Below are 24,106 nucleotides of genomic sequence, written 5' to 3' on the forward strand. Positions count from 1 at the left end.
CGCCTCCCCAGCCTTGAGGTTTTTAAATAACTGTAAGTATGTGCAGCACACTGTGTGATGGGCAGTTCCTGAACTATTTTCCCTCACTTTTCTGATACAATGCTAAGGTAATGAGTGACAATTCGTACCTAAGGGGACCACTGTAAAGTTCCTGTGGGGGGGGCGGCTTCTTTTTGTGTCTAGAATACCATGTGGCCACCCCTTGCAAGTTCTACCATTACTATTTTCTCCTAACAATATCCCTAAGCATTTCACTACATCAAATCTTAGATAATCACTATGATTCTTTGCTGCACAGTTGTTGCCTTTCTTTTTATTAACCACTTGTGAGAAGTTTTTAACTACAATACCAAAGAAGTACTGTAGTTTGTCCATCCGGGCAGCAATGTGCCTGTAAAGATTGGGCACAGGGACCCTGGTTAAAGTAATAGTGCACAAATACATCAGTAGGAATAGTGTGCAATTATAAGGACAGTGAAAAGCCTCAGCATTAACAAAAAGTGTAGGGTTCCTAATAGAGATAGAATGCCTGGCAGAAGTAATTTAATGACAGACAGCTTCGTGTTGGTTCAGTTAGAGGATGAAGCTAATCGTGGCTCTTGAATAAGACCACAAGTCAATTATCAGCACCCATGCCAGGCAGCTCACAACTGTTTGTAACTCCAGCTGCAAAGGAGCTGATGTCTCTTCTTGCCTCCATGGATATTCACACACATTCACACACACACACACACACACACAGAGAGAGAGAGAGAGAGAGAGACAGAGACAGAGACAGAGACAGAGACAGAGACAGAGACAGAGACACAGAGAGAGAGACAGAGAGAGACAGAGAGACAGAGAGACAGAGAGACACAGAGACACAGAGACACAGAGACAGACAGACACAGAGACAGACAGACAGACAGAGACAGGGAGAGACAGAGAGGAGGGGAGGAAGGGAAGGAGGGACTTTGTGCACGATTGATGGAAATGTGGCCAAGAAACTCAGTCTATGCATCCTCATTATGGTTTGAGATCATCTTACAGCAAGTTTTCCTGTCTGGAACAAAAGTAATTTGCTTACTCTGGAAACTGGAGTCAAAGTAACTGTGATGCTAAATGTTTCATCCCTGGTGTGGTTGAGTATGAACCCCAAAATGGTAAAAGGCTGGCCTGAGCTGTTTGTTTTAGAACATGCTCCTTGCTTTAAGCATATTTTTCTCATCAGTATGTATATATACTGAAATTAAGTTCTTGGGTCATTAGAGTGACCTCAAGAGGGAGGTTTAGTACTTGGGTCTGAGGATTCCAGTTTTAGAGTCTCTTTTGCATATGAAAGTTTGTATTTAACTTTTTGTTATTAACTTTAAAAATATTATAAATGTGGTTATGCATTTTTAATTTCAGAAAGTTGGTAAGAACATATTTTTGAAAGATCTAGTGTGTAATATCGCTTTTATGATGTAATAAAAGAGTATCTAGCATAACCTTTTGAAATTAAGACCTTGAAAATTGAAGAATGAAAAAGGAACTATCTCCAAAGAAGCCAGTCTTGGATACCATGCAGAATAATGCCTTCATTTTCTTATTTAAGAGTAAATCTGCCTGCACACTTTAAACTGGAGCAAATACTATTCATAGTCCTCTGTCTTCTAGTCAATTCCAAAGTGCCGGACTTGAGTCTGGCTATCCTACTGTAGAGCAATGACCTGGGATGGCAAATTCCCACCTTGATCCTGTAAGATGGTTCTTTAGCTCCTGCAGGAATCCAAAGGAACATCCTTTGTAAGAATCTAAAGCCCAGGAACATTCCATTCCTCCAAAACTCCATTCCTTGACCCTCGTAAACACCATGACTCGGTCGGTCAGCTCTGCAAAACTGCTGGGAAAAAAATGACATTTATTCCTGGGCTTTCATATTCGTGCTATGACTTAGAGAGACTGAGAAACGCTGAGGAGAGACACTAAGAGCAGGCTGCACTTTAAAGGCTGTAATTAAAGCCACCTGGAGTGAGACTTAAGCAAGGTCAGCTGAAGAAAAGGGGGTTAACATTTCCAACGCCCTGAGCTCGCCTGTGTCTGCTAAAAAGTGGCATTTTAAAGACACAGCACCGTGTTCATAAGATTAAGACGTTCTAGGACAGTTCCTTTCGTTACTCTTTTTTTAGCTTTTAAATATTACAGGAAACTATTTAGTGGGTTAGACTTTTTTTTTAATTATGGTCTCATGGGCAAAATAATAGCATTAACTTTTAGGTTGGGATGTCTTTTCTCATAGGGTGACTCACTAAAGGATGCATTTTGTAGTTTTTACTCACTAGGACACAATCTCTTCTATAATTATTTCTCTGAATTATAAGTATTTGTTTTAATTTTTCACTGAATGTGATTTCTGAAAATTATCTTTTTATTCTTTATAGCATAGGAATCCAGAAAAATGTTGTTTCCAATCAGCTCTCAGCGCAAGAGTCCTTGGAATCCCAAGGGTAAAGAAAGGGTATCTCTGGGAAGTCATGCACATAGAGGTGGAATATAGCTGTAGACATGTGCACAGATGTAAATATCTGCACAAATTGATAAATGTAATGTTGTAGATAGATCTCCAGAGGTGATGGCCAACTATGGTGAGGAAACTAAAATGGCTACTGTTTGATAAGCAGCTTAATTGACATCAAGCAGAACTTTAAACATAAAAATTCTATAACTCATGAATCATTGCTACAAAATGCATAACTATAATAAGTATACCTATGTATATAATGATTGTAACATTACATTAATCATTATGGGGTCTAGAGAAAGGGCCCAGTGGTTAAGAACACTTGGTGCTCCTGCAGAGATCCTGAGTTTGAATCCTAGCACCCATGGCAGGGATTGGCACCCTCTTCTTTTTTTTTTTTTTTTTTTTTTTAATTTTTTTTCCTCTTTTATTAATTTATTCTTGTTACATCTCAATGGTTATCCCATCCCTTGTATCCTCCCATTCTTCCCTCCCTCCCAACTTCCCCTTATTCCCCTCCCCTATGACTGTTCCTGAGGGGGATTACCTCCCCCTCTATATGCTCATAGGGTATCAAGTCTCTTCTTGGTAACCTGCTGTCCTTCCTCTGATTGCCACCAGGTCTCCCCGTCCAGGGGACATGGTCAAAGGTGAGGCACCAGAGTATGTGAGAAAGTCATATCCCACTCTCCACTCTACTGTGGGGAGTGTTCTGTCCATTGGCTAGATCTGGGTAGGGGCTTAAGGTTTACCGCCTGTATTGTCCTTGGCTGGTGCCTTAGTTTGAGCGGGACCCCTGGGCCCAAATCTGCCTATCATAATGTTCTACTTGTAGGCTTCTAGGACCCTCTGGGTCCTTCTACTTTGCCTTTCTCCCATGATTCTCTCATCTAGAGTCCCACTAGAATGTCCTCTCCTCTGTCTCAGTTTCCTGGTAAGTGAAGGCTTTCGTGGGACATGCCCCTTGGGCTAATATGCAGATATAAGTGAGTATATACCATTTGAGTCTTTCTGCTTCTGGGTTAACTCACTCATTATGATCATTTCTAGCTCAATCCATTTATCCACAAATTTCAGGAATTCCTTGTTTTTAATAGCTGAATAGTATTCCATAGTGTATATGTACCACAGTTTCTTTATCCATTCTTCTATTGAGGGACACTTAGGCTGTTTCCATGTTCTGGCTATTATGAATAAGGCTGCTATGAACATGGTTGAGCAAATTTTCTTGCTGTTGACACCCTCTTCTAACTCCAACTCCAAGGTATCTGCTGCCATCTGCTGAGATCTATGTGCAACTGTACTCATGTGCACACGCGCGCACACACACACACACACACACACACACACACACACACACATAATCATGTATTTAAAATAAAAGTTTCTTAGAAATAATCACTATAAAATGAGCTGGCACAGTATAAAATGTTATATTGAAATATGCTTCTTTGTAAATTAATATACTCTTAAAAAAAACAATGCTGAAGGAAAGCTTTGAAGGAATGAAAATGAGAAGTACCAAGCAGGAACCTAATGGAAATAGTAAAGTAAACAAAGTACAGGAAGATGATTTGAAGTGTGCAGAAGAGAATGGCCCTTCCTCTGTGACCGATGTGGCACTTCTGGCCTTGCTGGATTCAGATGAGGAATGAACGACCACATACTCCGAAAGGTCAAAGATGGAGTGAGCAGTGAGGAAGGGCTATAGAAGATGGCTGGGTCAGGGAAGATCCCAGCTCATTGTCAGCCTTCTGCTGCTCCATGGAGCAATGGCATTGCCAAGGAGGCAATGGCATCTTGCTCTGTCCCTTGATCTTTGTGCACGGGGGCTGGGGAGAGGTGTCAACCAAGAAGAACAGCTTACTGAAAACATAGTCATGGCATGGGGAAAATCTACAGTCTTCTTCACATCAGTGACACCCTTTCCCTGCCAAACCCCATCGTGGCTGTCTTTGCAACTTGCAGGTTGTCCCTGGACTTTCTGTGCAATTGTTTAATTTGTTAGACTAGAACGTTTAAAGTTTCTCGAAGGACTGTGTCATCTACCCCCATAGTTTATCATCTCTAAGAGCAACTGCCTCAGATTGTATTTATTTAGGAAGCTGTGTCAGTGATGAGAGAAATTGTCATGTACTTTTGAGTTTCCTGGGAAGTTGCGGGTACATCTTGCAGAGCTAGTTTGAGTGAAATAGGCCTGTCTGAGTTAAATAACCTTAGCTCCATCATGATCAAAAGTGAAGCTGGTGGAAGAAAGTTACGTGTGATTCAAAAATCAATGGCAATTTTGTTTACAAATGGTGTATGTTAAAGATTTTCTATTTCAGATTTTTTTTTTAAGTTTAACTTACTAAATGGAGCTGGAGTTTGAGGGAGTTGTTCTTATCCTTACACCGAAATGGGAGAGAATGCATAAATGTCTGCTTTGTCTTAAACCATAGGCTGCTTAAAATTCAAATTTCATTTTAAACTTACTATGAACAAAAAAATAATGGAACATATAATCTGTATTAATTGGGCTAATGTATATTTTCAGTTTCAGTTTTCTAGGACTTTGTTGGTTTAAAAAAATCAAATCTGAAATGAGCCTCCATTTGGTATTTGTATGGAGTAGAATTGAGTAACAAACTGGATGAAAATTAAAGATGGGCATGACAAGATACTAAAACCATGAGTGTTTGTTTTATGCCAAGTTTCTTCTTCCTCAGATTTTTCTTGCATCTTTTAGTAAATGCAATGACTTGACATAGCACTTAATTTGCTGCTGCAGCCAACAAACTTAGCATATATTTTGATTTTATATGGTCCTGGGCTACCTCATTAAAGTGTTTGTTATGTTGCATGAAATCTATACACTTTCTAGTTGGGGGTAGGGGGGCAGCCCTGTGGACAGTATCATCCTTAGGCAAATGGACCTGGGCTGTGTAAAACAATAACAGGGCAAGCCAGTAAGCTGCATTCCTCAACGCTCTCTGCTTCAGTTCCTGCCTCCAGTTTCCTGCATTAGCATCCTGTCTTTAATTCCCACGATTGTGGACTGTAACTTTAATTCAGATACATCCTTTCCTCCCAAAGTTGTTTGTGGAAAAACTTTAGTAAATATTTGTTGTGGTTGTTCCTACTAAATCATATGGTATTTAATTTTTAAACAGGGGGAAGCAGGCTTGCATGACAGCCAAGCCATTTACTTACTCAATAATACTTTGTGACAACTATTGGAGCCGTGTATTTCATTTACAGATTAAAACCGACAACCAACGCTTACCCACCCAACTCCTTTCACCTGCTGCTGGTTCTCTAATAATAAGATGAGGTGGTTTTATTTAAGGAACCATTTTAAGGCTCAAGAGCTAGCTCAGTTAATAAGACGCCTTCTGTGTAAGCCTGGGGATCTGAGAGCCATCCTTGGCAGACACATGAAAAGCCTGTGTGATGCTGGCTTTCCCTCTTAACCCCAGAGTTAGAGAGAGAGAGAGACAGGAGGATCCCTGGAGCCCAAGGCCAGCCAGCCTCCCCTAGGCAGGACGCAAAGCTACCCTTTGACTTCCGTAGGCGTGTGCATACATTCACACACATAGGCTCGCAAAGAATCATTCCATGTTGTAAATTTCTCTCTCCCCCCTACTCTGAATGGACCAGTGAGAAGTGGGATGTGGCAACGACCATGGAATGGGTGACTTCCGCGTGAACACCAACAGGGGTGTAATGCGGATAGGCTTTACCTAATCTGAGTTTGGTGCTATATTTATCGTATACCCCCCCCCCCAAAAAAGAGCTTTCAGTCTCAATTTTGCCAGAGCACTTGTTATTTTGATCTCCAAGTAACGTAGGCTAGCAAACTTTGAAATTAAAATGGGGATATTTTGATTGTCCCTAAGGGCCCAGGATCTAATTTCAGGCAAATTCAAGAGTTAAATTGGTTAATTAAGCCCAGTTATTTCCAGACTCTGAGCAGGTTCCATTCTCTCTAAATCAGATGACTAGGGACTCATTTATCATCCACTTCAATTGAAAAAGGGGGGTCATCTAAGTTGGTGCTTTGTCTTTCTAGAGATAAGAGAAATGAGTATCCTCAAAATAATTAGAAACTAACAAAGTTTTTCCCCCCAGTGGTGTTTTAAGGAAATAAATCCTGTCAGATTATCATGCAGAACATCCAAAGTTGCTACTTCACTGCAGTTCCTGGAATCACTATAGATAAATTCAGGAAAAGGCTTCAAAAGTGGGCAGACAGCCTGACTCTTGCACACTGTCAATCAAAACAGTAGTTTGCATACCCATGGAAAGAAATCTGTCTTCTAGCCTTCCGCCGTTATTATTCTGTCCCTAGCATTGTGGCCCTCTGTGCTCGGCTAAAACTGCATAATTATGACAGCCATCTTCGGCATCACCAGTCACATTCTAAGTCTGTAACCTTCTGAACCAGAGTTACTGGGATTTGCAAAGGCCAGTCTTCTACAGTCAGAGATTTGCAGCTCACTCCTAAGTGCATGCCATAGACAGTTAATTGGCAATCAAATGAATTTGCAGCCAGACTGAAGCCAGCACCTTTGCTAGTTTTCAAAATGAATTCTCTGCTGTATCTGATCCTGGAGAAATTTAGGGGTCTTCAGCCTCAGGAAACAGTCCCAGATCCATTAGTGAACAGAAATGTACATCAGCCGGTACTTCCATGATCTAGTCCTCATGGGCCATTGTTATATTAACATAACTTTTGTGTTATTTGTAGCTATACATTGATTTGTCGAAGCTATCTGGATCCAACATGTCAGCAAATGCAACTGTAGGCTCCCATCTGCTTCTCCCTCGGAAGCTCCTCTTTCATTCTACTGGTCACACTTGCTTTTCTGTGATACCCACTTCCCTCATGTCTTCACAGTAGCATCCTTCACATCCACACACTCTCCTATGCTTTCCCATGTTGCCTCTTTTCTTTGCCTGATTAACCTTTAAAACTGGTGCTTCCCACCAATGTATGGGACCATGTATGGACTGGACTAGGTAGCCAACAGGCAGCTTGGCCTTCATGTGGGGTCTCCTAGTAAGGAGAGCAGGGACTGTCTCTGACAGGGACTCTGTTGCCTTCTTTTTGAACAGTTTCCCCTGGCGGAGCTGCCTTGACAGAATACACTCAGTCCCAATGCCATTTGATATGCTGGGATGGATGAGGTGGGGAATCCCTCTTTCTGAGATGTAGGGGAGAAAGGGAAATAGGGAGGAAGGGCGGGACCAGAAGGAGCAAAGTGAGAGGGCCACAACTGGGATGTAAAGTGAATACATAAATTAATTAATTTTTAAAAACTGGTGCTTCCTCTGCTGGTATTAGGGGGGTCTGGATAAAATGCTTGACACATAGGCATGAGGACCTAAGTCTGTTCTCAGGACCCACTTGAAAGTGCTGGATATGGCCTCACATACTTGTAATCCCAGCACTGGGGAGACAGAGAATAATATATCCCTGGGGCCAATGAGTTGATAACCACCTGATGAACTTGAAGCCAGTGAGACACTCTTCCTCAGAGGCAGTAGACAGTGTTCCTAAGGATGACACCCAGCATGTCCTCCAGCCTCCCCCACATGCACACACAGTGATTACAAGTTGGGCTCATAAAAGAAGTGCTGGTTAGGTTTTGTCAATTCATCACAAGCCTAAACATACCTGGGAATGAAGAAATTTTTATTGAGAAACAGCCTTTGTCAGATCTGCCTGCCCTCATGCCTATGAGACGTTTTCTTGATTTCTGATTCATATGGGAGGACCTAGCCCTCCATAGGCAGAACCATCCTTGGCCAGGTGAGCCTGAGGTAGGAAAAGAAAGGTAGCTAAGCTCACTGTGAGAAGCAAGAGAGTAAGATATGTTGCTTCCTAGCCTCTTCAGTTCCTCTCTCAACTTCCCTCAGTGATGAACTATAGGCCATGAAGTGAAATAAACCTTTCCTACCCCCACCCCCATGTTGCTTTTGGTCATGGTGTTTATTGCAACAACAACAAAAAAATTTTTTTTCTAAGGCTCCGGCATAGTGGTAGGACTCTGAAGTTGGGCTCCATCTGGATGGAGTCCTTAACACTTTATTGTTTCCATGTAAGAGAGGGGGCTGTTCATGAGGTCACTACATGAGTATACTCTTGAATGGTTTGGGGAACGGTGGGATGCAGGGCCTTCTGGGATATTGGGCACACCCTTTGGAAATAAGAGAAGTTCAAGGGGGAGGGCTGGGAATATAATTGTTCTCACCTTGCTCAGTGACCCTTTTAGCCAACCTGACCTTAGGGAGACTGCAGGGGCAGAACTATGGAGCCAGGAGGCCACTGTGTTCAGCTCTTTTCTTTCTCCTGACCTTCCCTTGTTATAATAGGTTCTCCCTCTGGCCCGAGACTCTGCGAATCCTCTTGTCTGCCTTCCAAGTTCAAAATTACAGATGTGCACCACCATGCCAGGCCTTTCCATTTGAATTCCAGAGGTTGGACTGAGGTCCTCACAGCTGTGTGGCAGGCAGTTTACTTACTGAGCCATCTCCCTAGCCTCCAGTGACAGACAACTTAGCTTTTCTGAATCGCTGTGGCCTCGTTGCTGGCAGCATGGAGGGTCACCCTCGTGACCTGTGGTTCACTTCCAGTTGTAAATTCTGTAACTCTTACGTTGCTTCAGATTGTCTTCTCTTAACTGTTGTCCCTCCCCTTCCCACGGTCTTGTTCCTTTATTAACCGCGTTCTATTGTTTTCCAGTGCTGCGTTCTGACTAGCGGCCAAGCACATGACATTCTGAACTTCAGTGAAGATACAGGAAGGTAAGCGTCTTTTCCAGTTGACTCTGCCTAAAAGGGGAATCAGTGGCTTGATATACAAGAACCGATCAATGAAAATTATCAGTTATAAGTTAATGTTTGTGACAACTTAAAATTTCTTCTCTGTGCATCACCTTTTCCCCTTCAAAATAATGGATTTCTCCATGGTGTCTTTGTATGTTCATGTCATTACAATTTGTCCACATTTATTCCCAAACTGTGTGCATCTCAATATGACATGCTCAAGCGTGTCTTAGTAAAAGTAACACTGTGTTCTTTCCTTATCCAATTCAGATTTAAAGTAAAGGCATGGTTATTAAAATTTGAAACAGCTGACTTTATCTTAAATATGCATGTATGTATGCATACATAAATTAGGTAGATAGATTAGATAGATGATTGTGTGTGTGTGTATGTGTGTGTGTGTGTGAGAGAGAGAGAGAGAGAGAGAGAGAGAGAGAGAGAGAGAGAGAGAGAGAATTTAGCATCAGCATCAGAATGCAGAATGTTTGAATTACCAGCGTGTGTCTTAGCTAAACAGATCCCTATACATATATACTCTTGAATAGCTTCTGGAAAGGTGGCCAGCTTCTACAAATCTTTTATTTTTAAGAACCATCCTTTGATTTATATTGTCTTTGTTCAAGTGATCCAAACAGATTACAAAGATAAAGAAAAAGCAGGATTCTAAAACAGCACAATTTTCTTTGTATGTTATTGCCGCCGACAATATTTTTTTCTATGCAGGAAACACTGTTACTATCCTACCCCAAAATCCATTCTTCCTTCCTGGCCAAATCTTGATGCTCTGAAGGACAGCATAGCACTTCAGCTAAAAGTTCGCATCACTCACACCTATAATTCTGGTACTCAGGAAACTGAGGCAGAAAGATTGCCATGGTCTCGAAGCCAGTCTGGGCTACATAATGTGTTTTAGGCTAGCCAGACTGCCATGTGAAATCTTGTCTCAAAGGAAAAAATATCTCATCCTCTCTCCCTAGTATTCCTTACATTAGGTGTATGACCCGGTTCTTAAAGAAGAATTGGTTTGAGAATGCTTTCTTTTGTTTCTGTCTGAAGATCCTAACAGAGAAGCATAGCCTCATGTTTCAGCCTCTAAGAAAAATGCCGCACAGCCATAGCGGTCGAGAGCAGAAACCTAAAACAATGTAAGCCCTGAAGAGATTGTGGGCTCACACACACACACACACACACACACACACACACACACACACACACACACGCATGTACTCACAAGCGCACACCTGTACACTCACTCAGTGACTTGGCAAGCTTATTGGGTTATCCAGCACTCGGATCCAGGCGAGGACCGAGCTGATTTGGATGGAGCCTTCACACTGGGCCTTTATGCTGAGTATCTGCCCACACTTGACTTAACATCCAGAGCAATATGACAGTTCACATACTTCTTTTATCTGCATTTGGCAGGTGATTGAACGAGCTCTGGGCTATCGATAACTCTGGCCTGTCAGTGGCGTTTGTGAGGTTTACTCTAGGACTGTTGGTTTTGTCTTTCTCCTGGTTGTACCCGCTCCAGTCCTTATCTTCCCAGGGTGGTGCCCGGAGCCTGGGCTGCTGCTGCTACTTACATTTTTACAGCCATTTCAGAGGCCTGCTCGGCTCAGAAATGCTTTGTGAATTATCAAAGTAAGTGAACCAAGTGAGTCTATTCCTTTCAGGAAAAGAATAAAAGATACAGAAAGAAAAAAATGTCAGGTCTGGGAGCATGGAGATGCATTGGAGTTGCCTATTGAAGCCAGGGCAATGCAATATTAGTTGCTAGCATCTTCTATTGTAGTTTTGTCCTTCTGAAATGAAGGTTTAGAACACACAATCTATGTGTAGCCACCAAAATTTGTATTTTTACCCTGTGATCTCAATCTTAAATACTCTTCTTCATAAAGCCACTATTTTCAGTCATGTTTATTTGGTTCCAGGAAAGAAGTATTACCAGGTCATGTAATGAAATTTCTCTCCAAGGGGGGGATATCATTCCAGGCACCGAGGAAGGCCCTGAGTTGTGTCTGGGGAGGAAGGGCTGAATAATGGGGGGGAATCCCTGGCTGGAAATGAAGAGGAATGACTGGCAGGTGACAGCCCAGCTCCTCTGTATAGTTTTTTTTTTTAAGTCATTTCACCTTTCTGGACCTTTTGCTCTTTGTTTGTAAGAGGAGAGTGAAAAGATGTTCTTATAGGCTTACCACACAAAATTGTCCCTCACCTCCTTGGGTCTTCTTTAATATTTAGGGAAGAGCAAATGTCTCCTTCTGGTGGGGATTCTTGGGTTACCAGCTCTTCTCTTTCCCCTTTACTTTCCTCCAAATATATTCTGGTTCTCTGGTGGCTTTTGCCATGTTCCTCGCTACTCTAAGGCAGCCTACTGTCTCGCTTCCTGGTGGTCACCTGACTTCCATCCTGGCCACACAGGAACATATCTGGAGTTCCAGCAAAGTCCACTCTGCTGACTCAGACCTGCTTGAGCCCGGCTGTTCTCTCCCCTGCATTTGCAGGTAGCCCTAATGCACTGCCTGGCTGCCTGTGCAGCTGGTGGAACTGGCTCCCACTTGTTCCTGTTCCCTTTTGCTTCCTAATCTCTGGCTTCACTCTTTCTTTTCCTTTTCCTGAATGTGTCTCATTGTTTTCTCCCTGTGGGTCGCTGGCACTGCCCTAAGTGCTTGACACCATTTGCACCTCTGTGCATTCACTTTTCCCTACACTGTCTCGGGCCTCCCTGCCCCCTCACTTCTGTCTCTGCTCCCCCCTCTCTCTCTCCTAGCCTTGGTACCCATGTTCTATTCCCTTTAAAACTGAAATAGTTTAATTTTCAAAGTCATATCAAAATATTCTCTTATTGGCAAATATTACTGATGTAACTTAAGAGCAAGATCGATGTAATTGGGTCACACTTATTTATACTTTGTCGTCTCTCCCTCGCTGTGACGCAGGATAACCTCCAACAGGACAGGGCCTCCTCTGTTACCCTGATTCCCTATAAAGCACACCTTTCCCTGCAGGAGACTTATAAATATTTATTAAAGGTGTGGCCGCACAGTCAGAACGTCATATAGGCTTAGTAGCTCTCAGCAAAACTAAACAATACTTACAGATTGCTCCAACATGTCTGCTGCTTCAGTGGGTAAGAATGGGAAAATAGGAGGTGGGACAGGTGACAAGAAAGGGGGCTGATATAGAGCAACAGAGACAGAAAATAGCATAGGATGTTCGGAAAGACTGCATGAGAAATCTCAGTTCATTGGCCTCTGTGATCTACGGTGGTGACAGACCACTTCTGTGTGTTCTACAGAGGTCATTGGCTAAGCCTAGCATATTCACAGTCAGAAAGTTGGTCGAATGAACACACAAAAACTAAAACAAACTCTTATCTTCTTATGGATGTGATAATCAGCCACCGATGCCAATGTTCAGTCTATGTCAGCATCGGACACCATAGACATTGTGAGCTGAAACAACATACTGAAAGGCAGACAGCCATCCCACGCTGAGTGTCTCCCCAAGAGCACAGCAAAGTCATTCCCCGTCATGCTGGTTGTCACAGCAGCTGTGTGTAGTAGCATACCGTGTTAATGCATTAAAGAATCTGACAGGGACATGCAACCCAGAAGAATGCTTTGTCTGTCAATTAAGTTGTGTAGCCTCCTGCCTAGATGATAGCAACTCGGGGCCTTCTGTTTGCTGCCAATTGAGACTTGACAGCTGTTGATAAAATATTTACATTCTGATTTCAGTCACATTGACAGTACTTTTGGGTCTCTGGAAGATGATAATTATATGTTAGTAAAACATTTAAAATTTGAGAGTGATCCTATTGAACAGAACAATCTGCTTTTAAAACTGAACAGAAATGGCCATCCATCTTCTAAAGTATGTACCTAAAATAAAAAGTCAGTCACAGGAGGCTGCGGAGACGCTCAGTCAGTAAAGCGCTTGGCATCCAAGAATGAGGAGCCGAGCTCAGATCCTCAGCAACGTTGTAAAAGGCCATGCATAGAGGCGCATGAGTCTCATTTCAGTGCACGGAGGGGAAGATGGAGACAGAAGCTGTGTGGGGCTTGCTGGCCAGCCAGAGCAGTAAGCTCCAGGCAGTAAGCAACTCTGCCTCAGTAAGCAAGGCGGGTAGTGCTGGAGGAAGACACCCAACATCAACTCCTAAACTCCACACGCATGTGCTCACACGGGCGCATGCACTCAAACATGTCAGAAAGAAACGTTTTGCAATGAGAAAACGCACTGCATATCACAAGAGTGTAACAAAAGGGAGTGCCATTTCCAACTCAGCTGTCCAGTGTGCCCAGGTGGTCTTAGACATGGCTGGCCATAGGCTTCTCTTCTGTTCTCTCAGCTCCCTGCACAGAAAACAGTGCTTGCTGCTCAGGCAGCAGATCTGGGTTCAGGCAGCGGATCTGGGTTCAGGCAGCGGATCTGGGTTCATGCAGCGGATCTGGGTTCAGTCCCCAGGACCCACAGGGCGGCTCACAGCCATCTATACCTCTACTTCCAGGGAGTCCCGCGCCCTTTTCTGACCTCTGCAGGCAAAGCATTCATGTAGATAAATAAAAGAAACAAACATTTTAAAATTTAATAAATAAAATAAATATTTAAGGAAAATATCATAGCAAGCAGGAGAAATGGGGTGATTACTTTCATGAAAGTATAGGTTTAGAGTTTGTAGGTGGTGCTTTTTAAATCAAAGAGGGGTTTTGAATAGTTTCATAACACTGACAAGTACAATTTCAGCCCAAGAGAAGCAAGATAATTCTTGTGCTCATGATGGAAAAAGTTGTGGAAATGGGCTTAAAAATTGAAGACGTGACCTTTGTGCCAAGCAGCATACATGCAAGGCCAGAGGAAATCACCGCATATCACACAGAAGAAAGCCTTAAAGGGAGTTTGTAATGTGATAAAAACAGAACGTGTGTGTGTGTGTGTGTGTGTGTGTGTGTGTGTGTGTGTGTGTGTGTGTGTCTGAGCACGCACGTGCACATGCACGCACAAACTATATTTCCATTCTGATGTATCATAGGGGAAAAAGAAAATTCAATTTACACAATTTCTCATTATGCCATGGCTACAAACCCCACCAAAATTCAACATGTCCTTTCAGCAAGACAGTTGTTCCGTTCTTCTTGTGTGCCGCCATGACAGGAGTGCTTAGGTGACCTGTAGTGATGCTTAAAGAAGCAACCCATTTCTCTGATGAGCTGAAAATCCCGCACTGGTGATTAGTGATGTGTATTTTTTTAATGCTGTGAATTATTCACTATGATGTCAGATCCAAGCAATGTGCTCAGGCTCCTAAGGTGTACATATTTGGTCTGTTTGGAGTCTTGATGCCTTCCCAGGGATAGGTACTTTGGAGGAAATGTTTGCTAAAGGAAGGTGGTAATTGACATGCAACTTAGAGAAAAGAGGTGATATGTTTACATGGCTTCAGGGACATAGGAATGTAATCTTGCAAGAGAAGCATAATATGAAAGGAGACTCAAATTGATTGATGATTGATTGGTTGGTGGATTGATTGGTTGACTGATTGGTTGACTGAGTTCAATACCAAACACATTTTATTTGAGATAAACTATAACATGAGCATGTCTTTATCCACTGACAAGCAGAAACAGTACTGTATATGTAAATTTGAATTGATATTTTGCATTTTCTTTCTTTTCAAATGTACATTCAGTCTGCATGCAAGTAGACATTGAATTAACACATTGAGAACATTCCCCTCCATACCCAACCCTCTTTTCCTTGCACCTCCCTTTATTTCTCAAGACAATTTTACTTCTACTTTCATGTCATGTGTACCAGATGCCAAGTGAGAGAAAACTTCAAATAGTTGTCCTTCTTAGAGGGCAGAGTTTAAATAGAAAGAAAACACCTAGGACAGCAAGGGGCCATAGGTATGAAGATAACACAAGCAACTACATCTGGACATTGACGCCCACACATGGGATATGAGATAACAGGGTGGAGAAAGGTAGGAGGACAGAGTGAGGAAGCCTTTCTGTGCTAAAGGGGCTTGTATTTTGTCTCGAATGTAAGAGAACAGTACTAAAATAAAGTTTGACATGGACAAGAGATGCGAGTAACATCAAAGGGCAGCAACACACATCTCTTCAAGTACGTACGTAGAACACCGCACTTTATTATATAAATACCTTCATGTGTTTTGATCATAAGAGCAGGTGCATTCCTGTTATAGAGATGTTAGTAGTCATACATGTCATGGTTTGAGTGACTTTATCCCCCTAGAATCAAAATGGTAAAATTCTGACTTCCAGAGTGATGACATTTGAAGGTGGGATGTTCGGAAGGTGCTTGGTGGTAAGGACAGAACCATCATGAATGGGACCTAACAAAACTTAAGGGATCTCGCTGACTCCTCCTCCTATATGACAATATAAAAACTTACTAAAAGGACATCATATATGAGCCAAGAAGACTCGGTCTTGGACTTCTCTTCCTCCAACACTGTTTAAAAAAAAGATTATGTTCTAGTAATCTCTTTGTCAACTTGACACAAGCTAAAGTCATTTGGGAAGTGGGAATCTCACCTATGAAAAATATTCCCATCAGACTGGCATGTAGGCACATCCATTTTCTTAATTAATTATTAATGTGGGACTGTGGGAGGACTCAGTCCATTATGGGTGGTGCCACCTCTGGCCAGTTGGTCCTGAGTTGTATAAGAATGCTGGCTGAGCAAGCACGGTGAACAAGCCAGGAACCCTTGATCCTCCATGGCCTCTGCTTCAGTTCCTGCCTCCACATTCTTGATTTGGGTTCCTGCCAACTTTCCTTCATGCTGAACTATAGCTTGTACAGTAAAGTAAACGTTTTCCTTTCTGTGTTGCTTTAGGTCATGGTGTTTATCACAGCAATAGACAGCAACCGAGGACAGAAACCTGTAGTAGAGAGTGGGCTGTTGCTGCCTATCAGTGGGGTAGGCAATGAATAAGCAATGTCAAGTTCAGGGCCTTGAATCTGTTATGCCTTTATTTCTCCCCGTAATATTGACAGCACTTCTGATAATAGTGTTTTTTGTTTTGTTTTGTTTTTTAGTTATAGTTTCACTCCTCTCAGCCTTAGTTTCTGTCTGTAACATGGGGTCAGTGATCCACCTTGCCACTCAGGATTGCTGTGAGAATAGTAAAGAAATAGCTCATAAAATTCCTAGTGTAGCACAGAAAAGTAAGGGGTAGGTATGAGAGCATGAGGAATCGTTCCCGTCTTTAGAAAGGAAGACTTGGAGAAAGAAGATGATAGGGATCAGAAAGCAAAGCTTGAAAGTTAATTTATAGGAGAATGGAAAGCAATTAAGGCCTGCTGTCATGGCCGCAGCAAATCTGTATTTCCTCCAAGGCCGATGAATTTAATGAAAATTGATTCATTTTCACTTTTTGAAAGCTAAGGGGAAGGGACACATTTTAGAGCAAACATCTGCAGGGGCTAACTGTATGTAATGAGTTTTTATATTGAGAAGTGACATTAATTACCACATCATATCACAGCATCTGAATCCGTGAACAAAACAAAAACATAACCGAGTAAGCTAAGTGTAATTGATTAAATAAAATGCTTTTTTATAGCATCCAACATATACACATTAAAATCAGCATCTTATGATATGGTCTGTATATATCTATGTAAGTCACATGTAATTATAAAACTGTGGACTTTTGAATTCCAATTTGATGGTCAGGAACTAACCCAGTGCCTACTTCATTGTGGAGGGCCAGACAATGTTGCAATAATGAACCATATTTTCTCTCTCATATGCAGATCCTAGCTATAACACACACACACATGTGCACACGCACACACACATGCATGCACACACTTGTATATATATAATCTATATCTTTATGTATGTATACATACCCACACATGTACATATGGGTACAGCATACCATGAGGAAAGGAGAGAAACAAAGGGCATGAGTGGTGGAGAAGGACAGAATGCAGGTAACAGACTCTTGAATCACGAAGGAGGATGTAAAGTTAGTTGTTTTTCTGGTTTTGACTTTGACATAGGCTTTTTAATTTTTTGGTGGTTACAAGTATATAAGAATCTAATTGATACTGAAAGTATCAGATTCCCTGTGGCTGTTCTGACTATACAGAAGATCACTGAGGTGCATTGACTTTGGGTTCCTTTCTATGTGTGATATCTATTATTTATCAAGCTCTTGGCAACAAGGTTTTAATAAATTAAAATGTAGGCACAAAAAATGAAAAATGAGAAATTCCCATTTCATAAACTCATAATTTTTTACAAGGGGCCCTTTGCCTTTAAAAAACTATAGATTGACCTAGAGAAACTAGCCTACAAACCTAACTACTCATGAAAGTGAGGCAGGTAGATTTGCAGGTTCAAGACCTGCTAGGAGCACAGTGGTTTCAAGTCAGATTCCAGCTTAGTCAGAAGACTGGAATGTGAGCCTGTGGGACTGGGATGTGGGGATGGTAGAGCGGTCGGCTGGCATGCTCAGGGCTCTAAGTTGCATCCCCAAACTGGAAAAGGAAGTTAATATATTCTATTAGTTTATCAACAAATTTCATTCGAGTAGATGCTTAATGGCAAGCTGCGTGGACTAGAGTAATTTATATGAGCAAATGTGTCTCGCTGAGAAACAGAGGTGGGACGCAGAAACTGTAACAGAGCCAAGGATGCGTCGCTATGGAAGAAGGATGCTTAAAGTGTGTACTGGACATCATTAAATACTATGCAGAATCTTGCTACGTATGCTTCATACTGCAGATATTCTTGTGTGAGAACTGGGAAGGTGTGGTTTGCAACTAGAGCCATGGAACTGTCATGGAGGGTGACTGTGGGTGCTACGGACAAAACTGAAAAGTCAGCCTAGCTCAGAGAGAAAATCGGGGGCTCTATCTATCTATCTATCTATCTGTCTGTCTGTCTGTCTGTCTGTCTATCTGTCTATCTGTCTATCTATCTCTATCTCTATCTCTTGCCTTCATACTCTCTGAAGCTGGAACTTTATCACTTGAGTGACTACACTCAGCCTTTGCAGGGACTAATAATAGGAATCTGATATTAATACGTGGTCCAAGGAGCATCAGCTGAGAGGTTATTGAGGCACCGCAGACTCTTTGACCCCAACCTGGCTCTACTGAGTCAACAGTGTCTCCAGGTGACTCATGGGCACACTAGAATTTGAAGGCCCTGATATCAAGGTTAAAAATGTGGCTTTAAAGCACATGGGTGTTGATTCAATGATCACTACCCCGGGAGCAAACTGATTTGTTAACCTCCTTTGCCCATCTGTACTGCATAGTCATAAGCACCTCATAAACACGATCAGGAGAGACAAATGAGGTAGTTACAAGTAAGGTGTTTATATATAGCACCTGCCTTTTACCAAGCACTCGATAAATGTTGGCTGTTTCAATTGTTTCCTCTCTGCTGAGCAGGGGCAAAGGGAGACAGGGGGGAATGTGAGATCTCTGTACTTATCTTCTCCCCATCCTGTCTCAACTCTATGCTGCCTGTGGAATAGAAAACAGTGGCATTTAGCTTCAGGCACAGATCTGATAATGTTCTCTGAGTTTTCTTCACTCTTAGATACTGTTTCTTTTTTCATGTCACTTACGGTCAAGTCACACTGCTTCCTTGAACTTCACTTCCTTCCGTAGCTTAGGGTTATAACTTCAGCCTACCTTTCGGTGTTAGGAAGATCAAATGAAATGGTCCATATGGTTCTCTCTCTCTCTCTCTCTCTCTCTCTCTCTCTCTCTCTCTCTCTCTCTCTCTCTCTTCTCATTAGAAAGAATTGTTTTTAGAAGGTTAGCATGGCAGGACGATGAAAGGCTACATAACATGATGCACTGAGTCATGTCAGCAGTGACATGACTTAAAGGACAGACAGGGCCGTGCCCCTCTTGAACACTGGGAAATAACCACTAGGGGTGGGTGGCCAAATGGTCAGAGCAGATTTGTTCAGTAGCTATTGTAGTCGGGGAAGAAACAGTTTGGTATAGATCTGAGCCAGATTCTCATACGACATAGATAGAGCCAAAGAGCAAGGTGGGGTCAGTGGATTGGTGAGTATTAGAGGACCTGCCGAGGCAGAGCAGTGGTTGGTACTCCAGTTAAGTAGATCTCTCCTTACGATTCTTGGCGAAGGTGAAGGGATCAGACATGCGTGGCCTGAGAAATAGAGAAAGATGTTCTTGGACAGATCCACAGAGGAGTCACATGTCAAGGGTAGACTATCAACAAGCTGACTTAGCAGAATTGAGTTACAACTAAGGAGCATAGAAATGGAGGGGAATGTAAAAGGATCACGGAGCACTGGGCATTAAAGTTCAGAAGAGAACAGCTAACCCTAACCCTAACCCTAACCCTAACCCTAACCCTAACCCTAACAACCCTAACCCTAACCTAACCCTAACCCTAACCCTAACCCTAACCCTAACCCTAACCCTAACCCTAACCCTAACCCTTGGTTCAGAATTGTGTCTACAACAAGAGTAAGAGGGATAGTCGGGCTCTGGTTGCAGACTGGATGGAGGGATAGGTGATTACCTCATCAGAAACAGAGGGCTCCACAGACAGAGCCAGAAGCTGCTTCTTAAAAATGGACCAGACACCTCAGTTAAACATTTTCAAAGGTATTTAACTATGGAAAATAGGCCACATACACTCAGGAAGCAGGGTAAAATGAAACAGGCAAAAGGGAAATTTTCTGCTGAGACGGAGGCAGGAAGAATTGATTATACTTGCTTGAATTTTGAAAGACAAAAGATTTTTTATGGGTGGTGCCAGTGATGGACAGAGTCTGGGAAAGAAGATGCTGGGGGACATGGCAAAAGAATCACCGGGGGCCAGGGGAGTTCTTTGGGAACTCCAGGTGGACAGATTGAAGCAGAATGTTGAAAAATAAATCAAGACTAAGCTTAAAGGAGCATTGCTGTCCCATTCTTTATTTCCAGGAGGTACATGGTCACTTGGTGGTTTTGAACTGGAAACTGAGCTTTATTTTGCAATGTTGACCTGACATCCACCACTGAGGTGAAGCAGGAATTGGTAAGCAGACAGAAAAAGAGTTACTATCAGTGGTGGCCCAAGGAAAAGCAACAAGGTACCAAGCTGCACTTGCGATACAGTGGCTTCCATTATCCGCCGTTTTGCTTCCCAAATTTTTGTTGCCTACAACCCATTGCAGATTTAATTTTTTTAAAGGAAAATTTCACATGTAAACAACTCCTAAGTTGTAAGTCATACATTTTCCAAAGCAAGTTGATGAGGCCTCCTGTCATTCTAGTCAGTCCCACTTAGGACATGACACATCTCCCTCTCACACACAGTGTCCATGCTATATGCCTATTAGACATACTATTATGGTATGGCAGTACTTTGTTCAAGTGACTCCTACTTTGTTTAATAATAGGTTACAGAGCAGAAGTCATGCAACAAAGAAAATACCCAGGCACCAAGCATGGGAGGACTCATTAGCCAGTACTGTATGCAATGCTTCAGGATATAGATGAAAAAACAATGCCTATGGGGTTTTGTATTGTGATTATTTTTTAATATTCCTGCTCAGGATTTGACCATATGTCACCATGAACAACAAGTGACCCCTGTATGTCAGAAAGAAGTCTAGGTGCCAGAGAAAAACAAGAATCATTGTCCTCTCGTGGGGTACTATTCTTGCCAGCTTCTATCATTGGTTATATTTTTATTAAAGGTGGTGTGAGTGGAAGTGCAAATGTTACGAGGTCCTTGTTCTATTTTTGTGCCCCATAGAGGGGAAGAGAAAAAGGAAGAGTTCTATTCATGTGTCACAGTTCTAGACTTATAGTAGTTGGCTAATTATAAGTTCCATTGTCTTGGTCTCAAAAGGAATCCATGAGCTGAACTAAGTATAGTCAGGACTCCCAGACCCCAGTGATTACACAGCTGCAAACTGTGCAGCCAGAATGTCAGCCAGCCTTAGTGGTTTTGCATGCCAAATGGCCAAGCAGAGTCAAGTCAAACTGTTCCTTGTTTTGTCACCAAAAACAACTTTTTCCCCCCAGATCTAAGAATAGGGCTCAAGGCTACTTCACCAAAACCTTTAGTCTCCTCTTTGACCTCCTAGACTGAGCTGGGATTTCTTTTCCATCTGTTGAATAAAAGATAATCTTACTTTCATTTTTCAAAATTAAACACGTTGTCCATGTTGTGTGCATGATGAAGAGGTGGCTGCCTGCTGTGTGATTCTTTAAGCCAGAGATTGGCTGTCTTCATCTTATGTCCTCTTGCACTCTCTTGTCTGTCTGCTTTTTCTCATCTGAGGTTAGTTTGTCCATCTGTACAATCAGGCAGGCCAAAATAATATTCAATCTTGAAACACCTCTTCTATGGGTATGCATTCTAAAGGCTTTGTAAGTAATGTAAAATAAGCATTTGGCTTACCGCCAATTATTCTTTGGGCAGAAATTAATATTGAGAGCTGGAAATGAAGCTCAGTAGAAGAGCAGTTGCCTGATAGGCCCAAGCAACTGGATCCCACCCTCAGCATTTCAGGTCAGAAGGTAAGGAGGTAGGTAGATGATAGGTGGATGGAAGGATTGATGATAAATAAATAGATAGATAGATAGATAGATAGATAGATAGACAGACAGACAGATAGATAGATGATAGGTAGGTAGGTAGGTATATGGATTCAATGGAGGACAAATAGATAATAGTAGATACATATTTTCATGATAGGTAGATAGAGGATGGATAAAGATACATACATATATGATAGGTAGATAGAGGATGGATAGATTATAGATAGATAGATAGATAGATAGATAGATAGATAGATAGATAGATAGATAGATAATACAATGAAAAGGAACTGAAAATTGATGTTAAGATTATGGGTGATATTTTTAATTGCATCATACTTTTATGCTGTCCATGGAGAATTTTAAAAGCTAGCTTTAAATCTTTTTTCCAACTTGATTAATCATATTTTACTTTTATTACCTGCCTGGGTTCTTACATGCCTTTAAATTTGTCAATGTACACATCAAAGATATTTTTTCTTATGTACCAATGGGTCACAAAATCTATATTTCAAAGTGTTTCGGGAGGTGATATAGAATTCTGAATGTTTGGCTTTGAAAAATAGGGCCATTAGCACTAATTGCTGCTAACATTTTAAGAAAAATCAATACAGTATAAGGTTATACTAAGTACCTACTCCTATAGCAAAAAAAAAGAAAGAAAGAAAGAAAATAAAAGAAAAAGAAAGAAATAAAAAAGAGGGCTAACAGGGAGCAATGGGAATATAACAAGCGTGTATGCAGGATGCCACCAAGCATTGTTCTAGCTGTGCCCTGATCTGGCTTTAAGCCTCTTGGTGTTCCAAATAAAAAAGAAAGCTACTTGTATTTTAATGAAGAGAAAACGTGTTCTTTTCCGAGTTCTAACAATAAAAACAAAAGCATACGGAAAAAAAAAAAAGAGGGCTAAGAGGGGCTCCCGACAAGAACCCTGGCTCTCTCCAGCCCACCGCTAGACACATCCCATCATCATTTTACTGGCACATCTCTGAGCCTTCTTCTTCCATGAGAAATTTTTAATAATATATTTTTGCTTTTTGTTGTTGTTGTTGTTTTTCAAGACAAGGTTTCTCTGTGTAGCTTTGGCTGTTCTGGACTCACTTTGTAGATGAAGCTGGCCTCGAACTCACAGAAATCCACCTGCCTCTGCCTCCTTGAGTTCTGGGATTACAGGCATGCACCACTGTGCCTGGCTCTATATTTGCTTTTTATTTCAAGTGGATAACACTCGGTCTTTTATTGGTGGAAAGAGCTGAAGATAAATTCAAAGTGCACTTTATGCTTCATTTAATCAAAAGTGGAGATCAATTTTTTTTCTATCTGCCCCCAATCAAACACCACAGAGAGGGTTATAGGATAGATGGAATTTGTGGTACTCATTCAGATAAAGCATACAGGAATTAATGTGGACTACACTCAAGGCATACAATCCAGGTTTTATGTACCTTATATATGAATGAGGGAATTCTTTATGGTGATGGAAATGTTCTACATGACACCGTTCAGAACAGCAGCCATTGGATGTTTGTGGCTTCTGAGCACTAGACATGGGGCCAGTAAGACTTGAAGAAATGAAATTTCAGTTCTTTGGGCTTAATTTAAATTTAAAACAGTCACAAAACAGAATATGGCAGCATCTACCATATTCAATGACAGGTCAACTTTCCCATTTGAAGTTCCTCCTCTGAGCCACAGAACACAGAAAAATGTTTGAATTGTACCTTCAAAATGTTCCTAAGGATAGGACAAAGCTACCACAATTCCAACAGGCATAGAACAGACTAGAACTTTATACTCCACTGTGTAATTGAGGTCCTACTTTCATAGACACTGAAAGAGGAAGCTGAGGTTTTTGTCATTTGAAAAGATCACCTCTGACCTCTAAATAGGACCAATAGAATGTTTTTTACTCTCTGCTCCTCACTCTCGGCTCTAATCATCTGGACCCCTGCCTTCCAATTGCTGTTTTTATTATTTCCGCTCTCCAGCCTAGTACTGTGCTCTTTCCTCGTCCTTTCACACTCCTCCACCTCCCTACAAGTTACCAAATCACATGACCTTTCAAGGCACTTTGACTTGAATCTTCTGAAAAGCATCCGTAGATAAATAAGCCTATGAGAATTCTAGTCCTTTTGCTTCCTATAAAAAAAAAATACTTAAATGCTCCAGAAAGGCATGAAGGGCATGTGCAATAATGAGGAATAATGATTATGATAACAGCTCCATGGTTGGTGG

General features: G+C 41.7%; 1 protein-coding gene across 7 annotated transcripts in view; it reads left to right on the top strand.

The window, feature by feature from the left end:
* Nucleotides 1-24,106, top strand: part of CHRM3 (cholinergic receptor muscarinic 3) — a 457,818-nt gene that overhangs the window by 199,143 nt on the left and 234,569 nt on the right. For all 7 annotated transcript variants that reach the window (XM_084781759.1, XM_084781760.1, XM_084781758.1 and 4 more), the window contains one exon: nt 9,210-9,271. The gene's annotated coding sequence lies outside the window, so the exon portion shown is untranslated. The remainder of the gene's footprint in view (nt 1-9,209; nt 9,272-24,106) is intronic.

The sequence above is a fragment of the Acomys minous genome, assembly GCF_964271855.1.
Source record: "Acomys minous genome assembly, chromosome: 5".
NCBI classification, from domain to species: domain Eukaryota; kingdom Metazoa; phylum Chordata; class Mammalia; order Rodentia; family Muridae; genus Acomys; species Acomys minous.